We start from the raw sequence: 16,077 nt of genomic DNA, 5'->3' as shown, positions 1-16,077 counted from the left end.
AAAGCACATAACACGTATGCAGTTTACAGATTCTTCACTGTTGTGCCCTAGCTCCTCTAAACAAGAACCATTTCTCAAATTCCTCTGGACATGCACACTATTAAATTAACAAGCACAGAACTGTGACAGCAAATTGCACACTGATGATGCAGAAAAGGAAAGCAAATACCTGATTGGAACGACCATTGTTTTTCTCGCACTTACTCTTCTGCAAAGCAGATGTTCACAGTTGTTAGAGATACAGCAATTGATCAAATCTATCAAGGAAATACTAACAGATTTTCTTTCACTATCAGATTAAGGTAGTTTTCAGCTAATAATTCACAAGTAGAATGAAGTAGTTATTTAATGAGTAATGAGTATGCAGACAGCATGCAAAAGCGACACCACCTTCAGATCTCTTCCAGGACAAAGTAAAGAACCAGAAAAACGAGGCCTGCACAGAACTCAAAATTCCACAAACTGCTGAATGAACTAATGCTGATAATGTCTATTAGATAACGTTATATTGTCCAGCTTCTCAGAATTTCTGCAACTAAAACCTATTTGAGATCCTTTGCAGAAAAAGTAGTTTTCATCCTGCAGCTCCTGAATTAGGGGCTTCTTATAAAGTACGTGTGTGATAATGAACATGCCATTAAGTTAAAATGTTTTAATTAAAGGTATAAAACACATTAACTTAATTTTCATTTAAAAATGCTACTGAAAACAGATTTTGTTTCTAGACCAGCTCAGTTCGGAAGAACTGTCTCTGCCTGTTAAGCATCCCTTACCAACATTAACTCTTGGCTTTCAGACACACAGCTGGTTGTCTTCCAACCAAATTCCTACTTGACTTTTAGGGGAGCAGAGGAGGGAATAAATTAAAAGGTTAAATTTTTAAGAAGTTCATATTATAAGTTTATGGGGACTTCTACCCACAGAAACACTTATTTCAAGAAAACAGCGATGCATTATTTTACAGTGACCTACTGTTCAAGAATCAATGTTTTTGTCCCAGTTTACTAACTTCTAATGAGTGCTTTGCTTTACAGGTTTTCCTCTGGATTTCTTGGTTCTTCTCTCACTGGGAAGAGCAGGTTTTCAATGAGAAGAGCATTGCAAGTGCACTCTCAGAGAGGGGATTTGCAGAGAAAACAGACATATTGTCATTGTGATCTGCATACAGAAGCCATTAAGCCCATTGAGATTTTTGTCAGTAATGACAAAAAAAGACAGAATAAAGCCTGAGCTACCTCTAGGCTATGTGTTTAGACTATAAATAGTACACTTATGATGTACAAGTAGCAGGGCACACCACATACCACAGGGAAAAAAAAAAAGGTAGCATAAACTATTGCCACAACAGACATGATCTATTCAATGTTCCATTATCTTCAAACGCTGCATTTGATAAGCAAAAACTTCCTTCCTGTTCCTTTCACCTTGGACAGCAGTGGCTTTACTGCAGTAAAAGCAGCTTTCCAGACAAACTTGCTCATCATGAGGAGATTCTGTCCATTTTCACTAACTGAAGCAAAAATACCAAGATAAATAGCAAGGGATACAGAGAAAGAGCTTACAAATTTTCACAAATTTTACACTACATTTCGCTACATCATCCTGAAGCTTCAACAACATGACTGGTCTTGTTACCTTTTCCTGTAGTCATAATTAACTAAGTTATGACTAATTAACAGTTGGCTTGATTCAACAACCACAATGACAAAGGACAATCCTTTCCAGGGGTGAGTCAGGTAAAGTTAATGAGCAGGTACATCCCACAGCTAGAGTCATAAATATCTGCAGGAACATCTATTATGACATCTGACACAGATGATAGACATTTTAGTTTAAGTTTCAAGCAAAAATCCAAATTTCACTTCAAAAATAATTTTGTCTAAACATTCACTTTTAAAAGTTGCATCACTCAGTAACAGTAGCGTTGCATTACCCATGACTTGCTTTGCCAAAATCTCAAAAAGTGTGTCATAATGGAGCAGAGAGAAAACAACAGGGATAAAACCCTGTTCTTACATGAACTTAAGATCATTTAACAAAACTTAGACCTAAACTCACTGCAGAATTCAATGCTTGCAGAGTTAGCCCATTTGTATGAGCTGAAGAATACCTACAATCAAATTTGAGACATGACTTTAATTTATCTAAGAGATCTCTTCTATTCAAAGGATGCGAGTATCTTTAAAATGATAGATAGGACAACTTTTACTTTGGAAGATGTTCTAAAGTGGCTATGCAAGTTAGAAGACTCAATACAGATTAGAACATTAGTGTAATTCCAAAACCAAGCAGCTTTCAGAAAAAATCCATTATTAGTCACCTTACACATTGTTTTTTAATCTATAACGACAGAAGATAAAATGAATTTAATTGTCTCAGTCTGGCAGACATTTATCAGCATAAACAACTCTGTGACTGCATACTAATGACAATGGCTGCTCAGGAACGACTTCAAACCAGAGAAAATAGAGACCAAGGTGTGAGTGTCAGAAGTCAGCAGTCCTCCTTTAAAGGAGGCTCTGACAGTGTATGAGGGACAGCATTATGTAGTAGACATGAACAAGAGAAAAAGAGGAAAAATAATCTAAAATTATTTTAAAAGACAAAATTAGGATCTATTGAAAAATTTAGAATTCAGCGTTTACAGTGACTGCTGTAGAGAATAAAGAAGGGAAATAAAATCCCTAGGTCTTGTTTAAGATTTGGTAAGACTATAATATATACTATAAAAATACCAAACAACTGTTCAAATAATTACAAAGATGTTACCAGAAGTGAAATTCTCAAAGGTATGCCTAATAGCTATATTTTCTGACTCCATCTGGAATATCTCAGAAATGATTAACCAGTTTGGTGAGGCAAATAAAACAGGTTATGTACTTGTTGAACAAGAAGCATAACCATTCCTGTGTGCATAGTTTATTGAGACAAAACTCAATAAATGTAGTCTTGATATACGTATAAGATGTCTGTGCCATGCAATTTCAGATCACATCAACATTTAAAGTGACTGTAAATTTTGTCTGCTGACAAGCTGACTCACCACCTGCACAAAGCTATTTACCTTCTACTGACAGAAACAACTCATCCATCTCATCTTCCTCGATCCCTTTAAACAACCAATATTTTCCTTTAAAACTTTTTGGATAATAAACATTCCCATTTAACATCTAAAGCAAAACTGTATGTCTGAAAGCATAAAGCAGGGTTTCTACTCTGACAAGAACTAATGCAGACAAGATGCAGAGATCACAGTAAAAATCTCTCATTCCGGCTGCAAGGAACTCACACTTCTCCCACTTACATACAGCAATTGCTCCAAGTGACATTTGTTTAAGGGTTGACTGTCACTGGTCTAAGTGCAACAGAACTCAACAACGTAATTCCATCTTTGCTTTTGGAGCACAAGCAAATCTTGCTACACTTTTCAGATCAACTTGAAGCTCAAACCACGTTCGGCTCACTCTCGCAGGGCTTCCAGGAAAAGAAAACAACGCAGCCCTAAGAGGAGCCTCATAATGTACACTGTAGACATTGGTTAAAAACATCAACTGCAGCATTTTTGTCAAGCTTTTCATTTTGATAAGAACCTTACTAAATAGAAAACGCAATTCTGTTATTTGCCTAACATTCAGGAGGCTGAATAATTAACTACATTGCCCCTTCCTCAAATGCAAACAATTCACGCTGTAAGAGTATGACTACTGCAGTATATCAACATTTTATTCACTCTTTAAAACATGAATATTTAAACAGAAGACATTTTTCCCCATGCAGAAGCCTAAATAGAAGCTCTTATCTGAAAAAGTAAAAGCTGTTATTTTTTTTTTCCAAGAGGCTTCAGACTGTATAGAGATAGTTACATACACAGGCATCTCAAATGAGAGGGCACCATACATACATGTAATTGGTTGCTTTTTCTTTTCCTCAGCAGTCTGTACAAAACGTGAAAATGTGCCTGCTTCTTACTAGCCATTAAAAGGCAGTGGTTGCACCATACTGTGATTTGGGGAGCTGAAGAAAATAGCCAGAACTGACTGATATCTGATAAACAGTAACAGGAGTCAGTTTATTGCACCAATCGTTAAATAATGGTGCTGATTATAAGGCTGCTAACTGCAGATGCTGTAATTGTCTGTCATAAATCTTAGTCATTTGTGACAGGAGCACAATGAAAGAGAGCATCTGCTTGAGGGCAAATGACTTCTGATAAATATCAGCTCTGCTAAAATGTACTTGGATGTGTCTCAATATTTTGGAGAGCCATTCATGTTGCTTCCACAAATGTGAAGTTATTATTGGTTTGTATTGATTTTGCCACCTTGGGGTTTTTTTTCTTTTTAAAGAGACAGAGTCAGAGAGTGACTCAAGGTTGAGCTGAATTGAATCTCAGCTTTTTATCTGATCTGCTCATTCCTCTCAAATGCATGTTTGAGTGGGAAAAAAACTCACTTTTTCAGATGATTGCTGTGCAGCAACACAGCCTAGAAAATTCAATATGTAGTCCAGCTTTTAATTCCCTCCCCCCGAATCTACTCCTTGCTAAAGGTAAAGAAACATTTTTAAGGCTGTTTTAACATAATATTTTAAAGGATTACAACAGTTGAAGAATTAATCTGATATTAAGCTATTTTTGGAAGATGATAAAAAGCAAATTTCAAAAGCTATCAGAAAGTAAACTTCCAGTTCTTAGAATAATTAATGCGTTTTCATTTTCTGCCCAAGTCATAACACAATGAAGAACAACAAAACTATACTGTTGCAGCTCATACTGAACAGTGCTTTAGCTCTTCACTTCATAAATCACTCAGCAGTCTCACTGGAGTCATCACCACCGATGAAAGCTGCACACGCACACACTGATACTTAAACATACATTTCTTGGGTTTACTCTTGATACATCATCAGGACTACATTCCACACTTAAATAAAGAGGGAAAAATTGAACTTGAAATTTTAAATGAGGAATTTTACTGATGACTGAACAAGCACTCTCTTTTAAACATTATTACTTGCATAATTCAATTAACGTTGCTTAACCTTTGTTATGAACCTGGAATTCTACCAGAGCAGTATGCTTCACTGCATTACTGCATATGTTGTTAAAACAGGTGAAACTCCACATTGAAGGAGCTAACTTTGGTGAAATAAACTGATTAAAGCCACATCGTGGAAGTCTGACCAGCACCATTTACGAGACAGGGCATCACCTTAGAACTGCACACTGTTCACTGTTTAAATACTGAAGACAACAGACTATCACAGCCCAAATAGAGTCATGTTCTCTTATGAATGTCTACCTTGATTCTTACTAAGCTGTAATATTAAAGCCACTGGGTTTTTTTTTCCGCCCACATTTTTTTCCTCACTCCACATTCTCCTTATTCTTCTACATTGCTGAAGCATTAGCAGTAGACATCTCAGGACAATAGCCAACTTCTGTACACATTATCAAAACAAACCTCGATAACCAAAGTACAGCAGAGAAGGTTCTGATTAGCAGAAGCTACCCACAGAGTAGTTTCCCAAGCCCAAAACAACAAGAACTGCTTCTTCCCATTCTAGCTGCTGGTACCCATGCAGCAGCCTGGCACTATGCACAAATGCAAGCTGAGGTCACCACCCATGGACTTCCCCTGCCAAAACAGCCCCAGCCCTGTTCTGACACAGATCTTAAAATCCAAGCGTAGGCTGCAATTATCAAATGCCAGTGAGAGCTTAAGGACATGCTTAAAAAACATAAATATGGGTAAATGCCTAGGTACATGTCAGAGATCAAAGAGTTAAATTATTTTTCCTCATATTCAGCAATATTGGTTTTGTAATCTTTTATAAGATTGAATCAAGCTATCATCTCAGAAAGCATACTAAAAAGCAAACAAGCATAACATTTGAGAGAGCATTTTCTTGAGCCATCTTTAGGGCTCTGAATCATTTTTAGTCATAAAGACTTGAATCTTGTACCACTTCTCTCATAGAGACGGACATCTACTATGAAGTTCAGTCATAGGACATGTAAACAAATTGGAAGATTATCATCCTCTCCTTGACTTCCACAGCAAACACTAAATCAAAGACCAAATGGCTGCATTCAGACAAAAATTGGGACATAAAATCAAGTTTAAAGGACTGAACAATATGTAAACATATGTAAATACACAAAAGCTAGTAAAGAAGAATCAGTATGCTTTTTGTAAAAGGAAGCAATCCTTTGAAAAACACCAAGAAATTTCTGTAGTCAACAATTATATACACAAAAACCCCCTAAATATTATCTTGAAATTCAATACTGTTTTTAGCGGAGTCCAGCATGGAAGTCCTTTAAAGAAGTTGCCATGAGAGAAAAAGAAAGGTTCTCAGATGCATAATAAATGAAGCTAAAAGAAACATCAGTAAAAATCAAAACAAAAGAAGAGAAGAAGGAGCAGATAATTCTCATAGCAGTATGAGGTCAACAGCAGCAGGTCATGAAGATGCTGTGAGGCCCAAACTATCTGTAACGTTCAAAGAAACCTGACAGCTAAAATTTGTGGGAAAGAAATCTCTAATTTATAGAAGAACGTTACAGTAACAAATGAGTGAGCAATGAAATGGCAAATGAAATTCATTCTGGATAAAAGTTAACGAAATACTGGTGACTCCCACAGTAAACTGAATTTTTCAGAACAAGCTGGAAAAAGCAGTCGGAAAACAACATAGTGCTTTTGTAGGTTAAACACTAAACACAGTTCTGCCCTTTCCCTTCAAAAAAAAAATGCAGTGAATAAAAACAGTAAAGGTATAGATAATAATACGCAATAAAGTCCAGAGATTGGGGAGGTTGAAAAGTTACAAACCTGAACATATATTTTACAGAACACATGGAACTGTAGGATAGAAATCCACTGAAGTTTACATGAAAAACATTACTGTTTCAGACTGTCACAGTGCAAACTACTGAAAGCTGGGGAAGTTGCAGGACGAAGTAGTGTGGCAAAAGAGCCTTATTCTTGCATCCTCTTGGGCATCCACTGCTGGACACAGTCAGAAGTAAGACACTGATCCATCAAAGGGACCCTGGTTCTTAGTGAAATGGGTTTTATATTTAATGACTTTTTTACTTAATGAAATGGCTAAAAAGAATCCCTCCTTCCCATTAAGGTTGTGTGCGAACACAAAGAGAAGTTGTTAAAATTTTAACAAGAAAAATGGTTTAATTAATGGCTTACTATATTTTATTCCTACAGAATATTTCTATTCCTTAATTCATCTTCAGTCTCCCAAAATACATTAGATCCCAGCTCCCCTCAGCAAAGTATACAGATAGAAAAGGTTTCATCCTTTCTTCCTCTCTGCTGTAGAACTACTTCATTGAGCTGCTTTATTTCCATCACCATTCTGACCAGCAATATGCAGACAGCTTTTTTTTGTAACCTCACAGATAGAAGAATAACTTGATAAAGGGCATAGTCATAACAATATCGATACTTCCTTAGATCCTTTAGCATTTGCTTTTTCTGTACAACCAAGAAAGCTAAGATTCTAGCACAAATCATGTGCCAAATAGCATATTTCCTCCCATCCAAAAATTGAAGACCAAGAACAAGCAAGGCTGCTTTCTTGCTATTCACCATCTTTCAATCTTTTTTAAGAGGGAGGGAGGATTTAAGTTGGATGTCAGCGGGAAGTTCTTTACTATGAGAATGGTGAGGTGCTGGAACAGGCTGCCTAGAGAGGCTGTGGATGTCCCGTCCCTGGAGGTGTTCAAGGCCAGGCTGGATGGGGCCCTGGGCAGCCTGGTCTGGTGTTAAATGGGGAGGCTGGTGGCCCTGCACGTGGCATGGGATTTGGTGATTCATGATCTTTGAGGTCCTTTCCAACCTGGGCCATTCTGTGATTCAAGCACCATCAACACCACACAGCAACTCCATTCCAACACAGCCAAGCAATAGCTAAACTGCTTTGAATGTTTTCACAAAGCCCCTATGGAAACCATGCAAATGACTCTGCTGTTGAACTAGACGCTTCTGCTTTTTCCTCCCCAAGTACTCAACTGTCAGCTTGGTGGATGTTCACAGTAGTTCTTCCATAGGTTTTAGCCACGGTACATCACTTCAACTGTTGAAGGCACACCAAAACATTTTCAGGCATGCAGACAGTATTTATTGCAGTTTCTTTAAAGGAAAAGAAGACTACAAATGCTTTGCTTTAAGCTGAGAAATATTTGTAGTGAGTAAAGATGGAGCAGTCCAAAGTTTTTATGAACACAAACAGAAACTCACTTGTCTTTGTTAAGATTTCACATCAATTACTTGTCATCATTAAATTAACAGATCTTTTTCAGAACAAGTCACATACAAACTTATATGCTACAGGTATAGCATACCTTATTTATTCATTTGTTTTCTTAAGCTTCAGTAAAAACCCATCCTCTCAAGATGCTTCTATTTTTATCAGTTCATACACAGTGTGCTCTGGTCTTGAAGTTCCTTTAAGATGAGCTTTAAGCAATGACTGTGCAATAGCCATCTCAGGGCAGATGCACCACTGCTGCTGGAATGTCAGCAGACCAGCAGGGTGTGCCACACATCTGTGAGGCCACGTGGGCATTCACACATCCAGAGCACGAAGCCTATCCTACGGGCACTCAATGGGTTAAAACCACTGCAATATGCATTAAGCACATTTCAAGCCAGCAGGGTGCCAGCCTAAGATGTCCTCAAAACCTAATTTGATAGATATTATGCCATATGCTGCTGGAAGTAGTTAGCAATAAAGAAAGTAAAAAATTTATGGATGAGCAAAGTAGAAGCTCTTATGGATGGAGTGTTTTTAAATCAGGTGTATAATTTACCTACCGTCAGACCACATGTAGAGTGCATTACTCAATTGAACTTGCAGGCAGATAGGAAGGCAGTTTCTTTTAATAAGCACTTCTTCAACTTATTGGCTCTACAATTACTTGCACCAATTACCAGCAGCTGCTGCCTGTTTGGTGTTTTATCTTAGACAAGGAGTTACATTAGTTTCTAATCAACAAACCATTCAAGGACTCTTTAAGAATATTTAAACTTAATTCCAAATAAATGAGGAAATTAACTGAAATACTGGATATTTTCATTGTAGTACTTCAATTTTCCTAGGTTCTTCTCCAAACAGACACTGATGTAATATCAATCTTTTAAAATCCTATATATCCAAGAATATACACTGTAAAATATTTGATAGACTTGTAAATGCCTTCAGTACATATAGCATCAGAACTGACCTTATTAACCATATATGTTTGTGATTATACACTTGTTATTGCTTTTTATAAAACATTAAGCTTATCATAGAAAAGACTGTTTTAAGACCTTTATGTCTGGTTCAAGTCTTGCAACTTTCTCCATTAACTAACTGTATGCTCCATATATAAGGGACTGACTAACGTTCCAAGATAAAAATTACCAGAGAAAACATTTTAATACTCTCTAAGCAAGTGAAAATATCCTTTGTGATACGAAGGATTTTTGTTTTTCATCTCTAGGTTTTCAAAATTATACTTCTAGATTTTCCAGACACTTGAAAAACATTTTCCTGCAAGAAAACCAGTATTTCTCTTGTGAGTTTTCTTCTCAAACAACTACATAGGAGAAAAATAAAGCAAATCATTTAGATCTGTAAGTAGCAGAAGCGGTTGAAAAACTAAAATGCACTGTAATTATAGACTCTGTATCTGTAAATAAAAGTAACAATTAATAAGAAAGCAGCATGTCAGCAATGCTATTCCAGCTGAGGCCTTGGCTAAATTACCAAATTGCCACCTCTACTGCTTACATTGGAAGTTTCTACCAATGAAAGAACAAACTCCCTGGAGTTCTCCTGGTGTTCTTCTACCTGCTGCTGCCTGTGCCACTGACTCCCCAGGACAAATTCTAGAAACAGGTAACCTTATGTAGACCTGATACAAGTTAAGAGGCTGCAGAGTACAGTTCTTGTTCAAGAGCAACAGAAGCTGTTCTGGTAATAGCCTTGGTCATGACAAATTCTTGAGGGGTCCACCTTTCCAGGGAGCATTCCATCTTTACTACAAGAACAGTCAAAGAAAAAATAACAACAATTAAGTTCTTAAGTTCTTTAAGTTCTTATATCAAACAGCTCTCTTTGTGTTCATCTCCTCAAGTATGAGACATCATAATATACTTGAGAAGCATGCTAAGAAGCTTGTAATCTGAATTTATGTCACTGTGGTAGGTATTACTAACACTCAGTATTCACTTCATACTACACATCAATCCACACAGAAGAGTAAGCTGAAAAAAAGTTTCTATGTAAAAAGTAAAAAACTTCCTTGTTCCTAGGATTCTGAAGCTGTCAGAACATGCAGTTCCCATGCTTTCTATAGAATAATTAAATCTAAATAAGACAACCTGGTTGTTTCATATTATCAACTAAAAGAAGAAGATCAACTCTATTCCTTTTTAGAGGCCTCAAAGTCAAAATCTCACATAATAAAAGTTCTCTTAGTAAGGATTAGGATATTAGAAATAATTTCAGACCCCAGTACCAGAGGTGCCTTTAGTGCACCACATTCAAAGATGGACTTGGAACAGAAATCACTGAATGATCGAGGTCACAAGAAACTTTGGAGATGGTCAGCTAATATTTCCCAAAGCAAAACATCAGAGTAGGTCTTGAATCAATTTGTGCTGAAAATGGCAATGAAAAAAATGGGGAAATTAATCTACAAATGAACAGATCTGTTCAGACACTTTACAATGAGTATCACTTGAAAACAAGTTTCAGATTAAACACCCTCACATGCATCCAAAGTTATTGTCTGTATATGCTTCCTAGCTCTTCTCCAAAGATATGTTAAACTTTTATAGGGATAGTGCCACTTTCCACGACTTCCCTAAAGGTTTGTAAATAGGCTTTCTTCATTTTTCCAAAAATAAAAGATTTCCATTACCCATAGAAAAGGAAGATCCCGGTCTCTCTCCCTATATTCAGCATTTAGTTTCTTTAACACTCATAGTACGATAAAGCCACTCAGGCCCAATAAACATTTTGCTATCAGAATTTAGAAATACATTCACATTTTTATTGTGACTTCCTTTAACTCATGCAGTTAACTTACAAATTATCCACCTTACTCTTTTAATATGATCTCTCACAGCTGGGAAAATCAAACCCTCTTAGGACTCAGTCAGATATTCACATCAATTTGTTTAATTAACACCAAGCTTAATATCTCTCAATTATGACTACAAACACTTCCCTAAAACAAATCAAATTCAGTGACTTAGAAAAACAAAAGCAGCAGAAAAAAAGAAATCTGACATTTAAAAATCAGAACACAATGCCAAAAGACAGCAGGACAGTAACTACTGTTTCTCTCACTAATACGCTATGGCACTCGGCAACCCATAGAAGGATCTTACCCCATCTGGACCAAATCTGTTACATGTCAATATTATACGCAACCATCTAAAAACATTTAATCATCATTGGAATATACAGTTAACACATACTGAATTTCAGGCACAAAACTACAAATACTGTTATAGTGTTGCTTGTGAAGAGTGTGCAGAGTATGTAAACAAAAGTACAACAATACGATGGCACCACTCTCTCATAGCTTGATAGCAATAACTGGATAACAGTGTGCTGCCTACTGAATCAAAAAACATTCATATGCAATTACGTACAGTACAAATACCTGAAGGCAAGAAATGAAATATATTGTGATATAACTTTCTACAGAAGATGTTGCCAGCTGAAAGGGACTTAAAGTTAAAGCAAGCACTTTTAATTAACTGTATCATGCCCCATACAAATACCAGTTAGACAACAATAGCATCAAACCTTGCTCTTAAGCATGGGCGTATCTGTAGTTCACCAGTCAATGACCCATTTCTGCAGACTTCTTGCCCACTATGCTCCCAGTGATCAGAAGGACGAAAAACCAAAGCAGCAGCAATCAGATCTATTTCCTAGCTTCCTTAGTCTTATATCAAAAGCCTACTGACACTTTCATCAAAATTAGAAGCTGTTTTGATGATCTCCACAAAGAGAGAAAATCCCAGATGGCAGAGGCACTTGAATAGCAGCCACAGTGGACTTAAATTGTCACCTTCTTGGCAATTCAACATATATTTACTGCTCATCCAATATGAGCAGTTTGAGAAGATCTAAGACAAGCAAGCATCTAGGTCACTTTCCAAGCTTTGACTCTCCCAGAAGTGCCAGAGGTCCTAGGGCAGCAGAACTCACAAACTACCCACAATACCAAACTAAACTTTACTATAAAACTAAAAAAGTCCAATTTAGTATGAAGGACTCTTGTGCTGAGACCACACAAGAAAATAAAAACAGAACTCCCTCTTGGGTTTCTTGGCAAATTTGACATGGGACATCAGGTCCAATGAACCTCATTAAATAACCGTGCTCTGAAAGAAAAAGGAGGAGGATGGAAAGAATATCAAGTTTTTAGCTACTTTAGTCAAATGAGAATTTATAGACATTGGCATTTGGTTTAATTTACACTGATGCTTAACTTTTTTTTTAATTTTTAAATAGCAATCCTTATTAAGCACACATCTGTGATTCTTCTCATTGCCAGATATAGTAGTATCGTTTATAGACATGTTTAATAAAGTTAGTATTTGTAAGAAAGATTTTACCCTTTAAAATGAGAGCTTTTTAATATGATGGAAAGTTTTCTTTCAAGAACTGGAATTAACGTGCGCTGCATATAATGAGTTGTGAAACAGGCAGCGCGTCATTATCACCTCCTACTCAGATCCATCTTAACTACAATCTCAGTATTTGGGTAGCTAATTAACAACCTACTATTACTATACAGTAAAGAAGAGATTGTCATGTTATTTCAAGTGGTTTTTAACAGCCTTTGAACACTAACTACTAAATTTGTTTACACTATTTAAAGAAGAAAAAATTTATAAATCTTCAGGAGCACAGAAATAGAAAAAATATGTCATTTAATTTAAAACTTTTAAACATATATAGATGTTTATATAAAGGCTTTTTTTTTTTTTTTTTAAGCAAACCCATTAGCCTTCCTCTATAGACTACTTGTATTAATTGATTTGGAAATTACAATGGGAGCACTTCTCATGTTTTCTCTCCTTTCCAGTTTCAACTTGTGGCCTCACTTCAACTGATGATAAAAGCAAAGAAGCAGCATTAGACAATTTTACTTGCCAGTCAATTTATCAGTACATTGAACCAAAAATGTAAAAGCAGTAAAGCAAGATTCTAAATCCTTATTTGAGCAACTATTTTAAGGAAGCACAACACAGCTATTAATACAACTTTTTTCACAATCACATGGCCAAATGGGGCCATAATTTCTCACAGCTAAGTGACTCCAGTGTTTTCAGACACAAGAAGTAGGCATGCCTCTACAACACAAGCCACTTGATATGAGCACTTATGCACTCAGATAGTACAGCAGAGTTGAAAGTTTCTATGATTCTAAATTCTGATGCTATAGGTAAGAATAGATGAAAGAACAACAAATGTTTTTAAGGACCAAAAGTTACAAAGAGTGGTTTTGCAGTTTTGAGAAGTCAAACCACACAGTCTGTTAGAGATGCACCAAAACTGCTCAAGATATTAAACTACTACTAAGTGAGATAATCCAGGTACTAAGAAACCTCTTATGTACAGCTTGAGAGCCATTCTGATAAATAATTCTTATCTCCATCATAAAATCTGCTTAGTGGACTTACTGAAGATATTCCATGCAAGAATATATGCAGCATTTATTCAGCAAACCTTTTTTTAAAACACATCAGATTTTCTCAGGATCTGGGATACAAAAGCAGTTTGGAAGAAAGCAAATTGGCCCAAACTTGAGTTGCACTCTATATGGCATTGTACCCAACTGGATCAAGCAAACTCTTCATTAACACCCAATTCTTTTTCTAGCAGTATAGTAGTATACCTGATAGGAGCACACATACACAATTTACTTACTGAGGAAACATAAAAGGGTTAGCAATACTGAGTATACTGTTCCAAACTGAGGTCAAAAAGCAGCCTAATTTTGAGCTAAGCATAGAGGTCCAATTTATCCAATTTATTCCATTTATCATTCTATTTCATGAAAGGGGAGAAACAAAATGCCTAATTAGTTTATCTTACATAAAATAAATACGTATACAGATATTTATTTATTGCACTGATTGTTTTGCACTGCAAGATAATTATGTCATTACCATCTCCACTCAAAGGAGAAATGCATTTGTTTCTTACTACTGCAGAGTATTATTCTGCATGGTTTTCCATTAGCAGAATTTCAGCCATCCCAGAATGCATTCAGACAGTGGTTCATTTTATAAAATTTAATTTTAAACCTCAGGTATTGATTTCTTAAACCACCACATACAATCTGACCGACTACTTCCTTCTGTTTGACTACAGCAGCTTCCTGGTAGGCCATGGGTATGCATCTATAGCAACTGGAGAGATCAATATAATGGGAAAAACATTACAACAGAGGTGTGATGACAGAAGGACAGGCACAATGGAAAGGTGCTATGAAGGACGGGAAGAAAATCACTCACCCCATCAGAAGATTCTAGGTTCACAGGGGAAAGCTTCCCCAAGGAGGGATGCCCAAAAAGAGACCCTTCCCCACTGGGGGTCAGCCCTTAAATGAGGACTAATGAGGCCAGGCTCCACCCCTTCCAACTGCACAGATGAATTGCCTTCACCTGTGCTCCTAGGGCTGACCAGGTACTTTCCCCAGGTGCTCAATCAGTGGTTCAGGCCATGACTCAACAGTTCCCATACAGCATCTGAAGATGTAATTCTGCTGTTAGCTGCTGGGAGCAGCAGTCATAATCCAGAAGTCACAGTCATCACACTCAGAGACTCCTTTTCCCCTTCATCCTTTTATTATTCCATGCTGATTAACCAAAGCTTGCATCTTTTCCACACTGTATCTTTTTCAGAACACTGTGAACTCCAGGTTTCTCAGGCCTGTTACGTTTCCAGAATGGTTTCAGTGCTGACTCTTATGTTTCAAAACACGTTGATATTTTTCTTGGTTAGTATTGTACAGAATTCCAAAACGCACCAAAACCAGCAGCAGTTCACCTCTACCTACCTCTTTACTCTGTACCTCTTTATTCTGAACACAACAGCTTCTCTGTTCTTAGGACACAATAAATTTTAAGAAGCACTAAGGAATCCCTAAAAAAAAAAGTCTAAAAAATTGTGTAGAACTAGATCCTGCAAAGACTGAGAATGATGCCCCCATTAGGACAGGCACAAGTAAAAGTTCACTGAGTCATAAAATTCAATAATGTTAATACTGGCAGAACCTAAAAAACTACACTTTCTTAGCTGCGAGATTTTGACTCATTTAAGTGTGTTCATTCCAAACAAAAAAGCTTTTGTGTGAGGAAATTCTTTAATTTACAACATCATAAGTTAAACAACAGCAAATATCACTTTAGGGGAAGGAAATGAACACATGCATTCAATAATGTTTAATAACAAAGCATTAAGCTGCACTCACCCAGCATACACTTATTCATAGACATGGCAAATCTAGCATACACAATTAGTCTTGGCTTCTGAAACCAGAACCTGTTGATTTTCGGTCAACTTAGTTACTAGAATATCAGATCCTGAAACATCCTGATTTTTTTCTTAACTTTAGATACCCAGAAAACCTTAATCATGTTATTATATATTATTACAGTATTCTCTCAAACAAACTATTGTTATAATAGCCCTATTTCTACACCAATCACTGTTTAATAAAACCTTAGTCAGATTCTAGAGCAAAAGTTACTTAGAGGAGTAAAATTTGTATCTTATAAGTATTCAAAAAATAAATAAATCAATAAAACCCAGCAGGGTTTTGTACCCAAGTACATTACCCAAACAACACCTTTGGAAACATAGGTAGCAGTGAAACAACACTTCTCCATCACCTTGTGAGCGAGGCAGAGCTTTCCAAGCAGACTGTCACCCCACAGACCCTGTTGACAGAAGGCAACACCAGCAGCCCCCACTCCAGCTGGTAAGGCATGAAGTCTAAACACAGCTTTTCCTATCATCCCTCTTCTCAGAATA

The 16,077-nt window shown here is 36.7% G+C and overlaps 1 protein-coding gene across 1 annotated transcript in view; it reads right to left on the bottom strand.

Moving 5' to 3' along the window:
- The window catches only part of LOC149916677 (uncharacterized), a 193,402-nt gene extending 178,773 nt beyond the window's left edge, over positions 1-14,629 (bottom strand). The window contains exon 1 of the mRNA XM_090147765.1: positions 14,556-14,629. The gene's annotated coding sequence lies outside the window, so the exon portion shown is untranslated. The remainder of the gene's footprint in view (positions 1-14,555) is intronic.
- Between the last annotated feature and the right edge of the window lie 1,448 nt (positions 14,630-16,077).

This window comes from Phasianus colchicus, chromosome 10, assembly GCF_987193195.1.
Source record: "Phasianus colchicus chromosome 10, bPhaCol1.hap1.1, whole genome shotgun sequence".
Taxonomy (NCBI): Eukaryota; Metazoa; Chordata; class Aves; order Galliformes; family Phasianidae; genus Phasianus; species Phasianus colchicus.
This window is presented reverse-complemented; position numbering and strand designations above follow the sequence as displayed.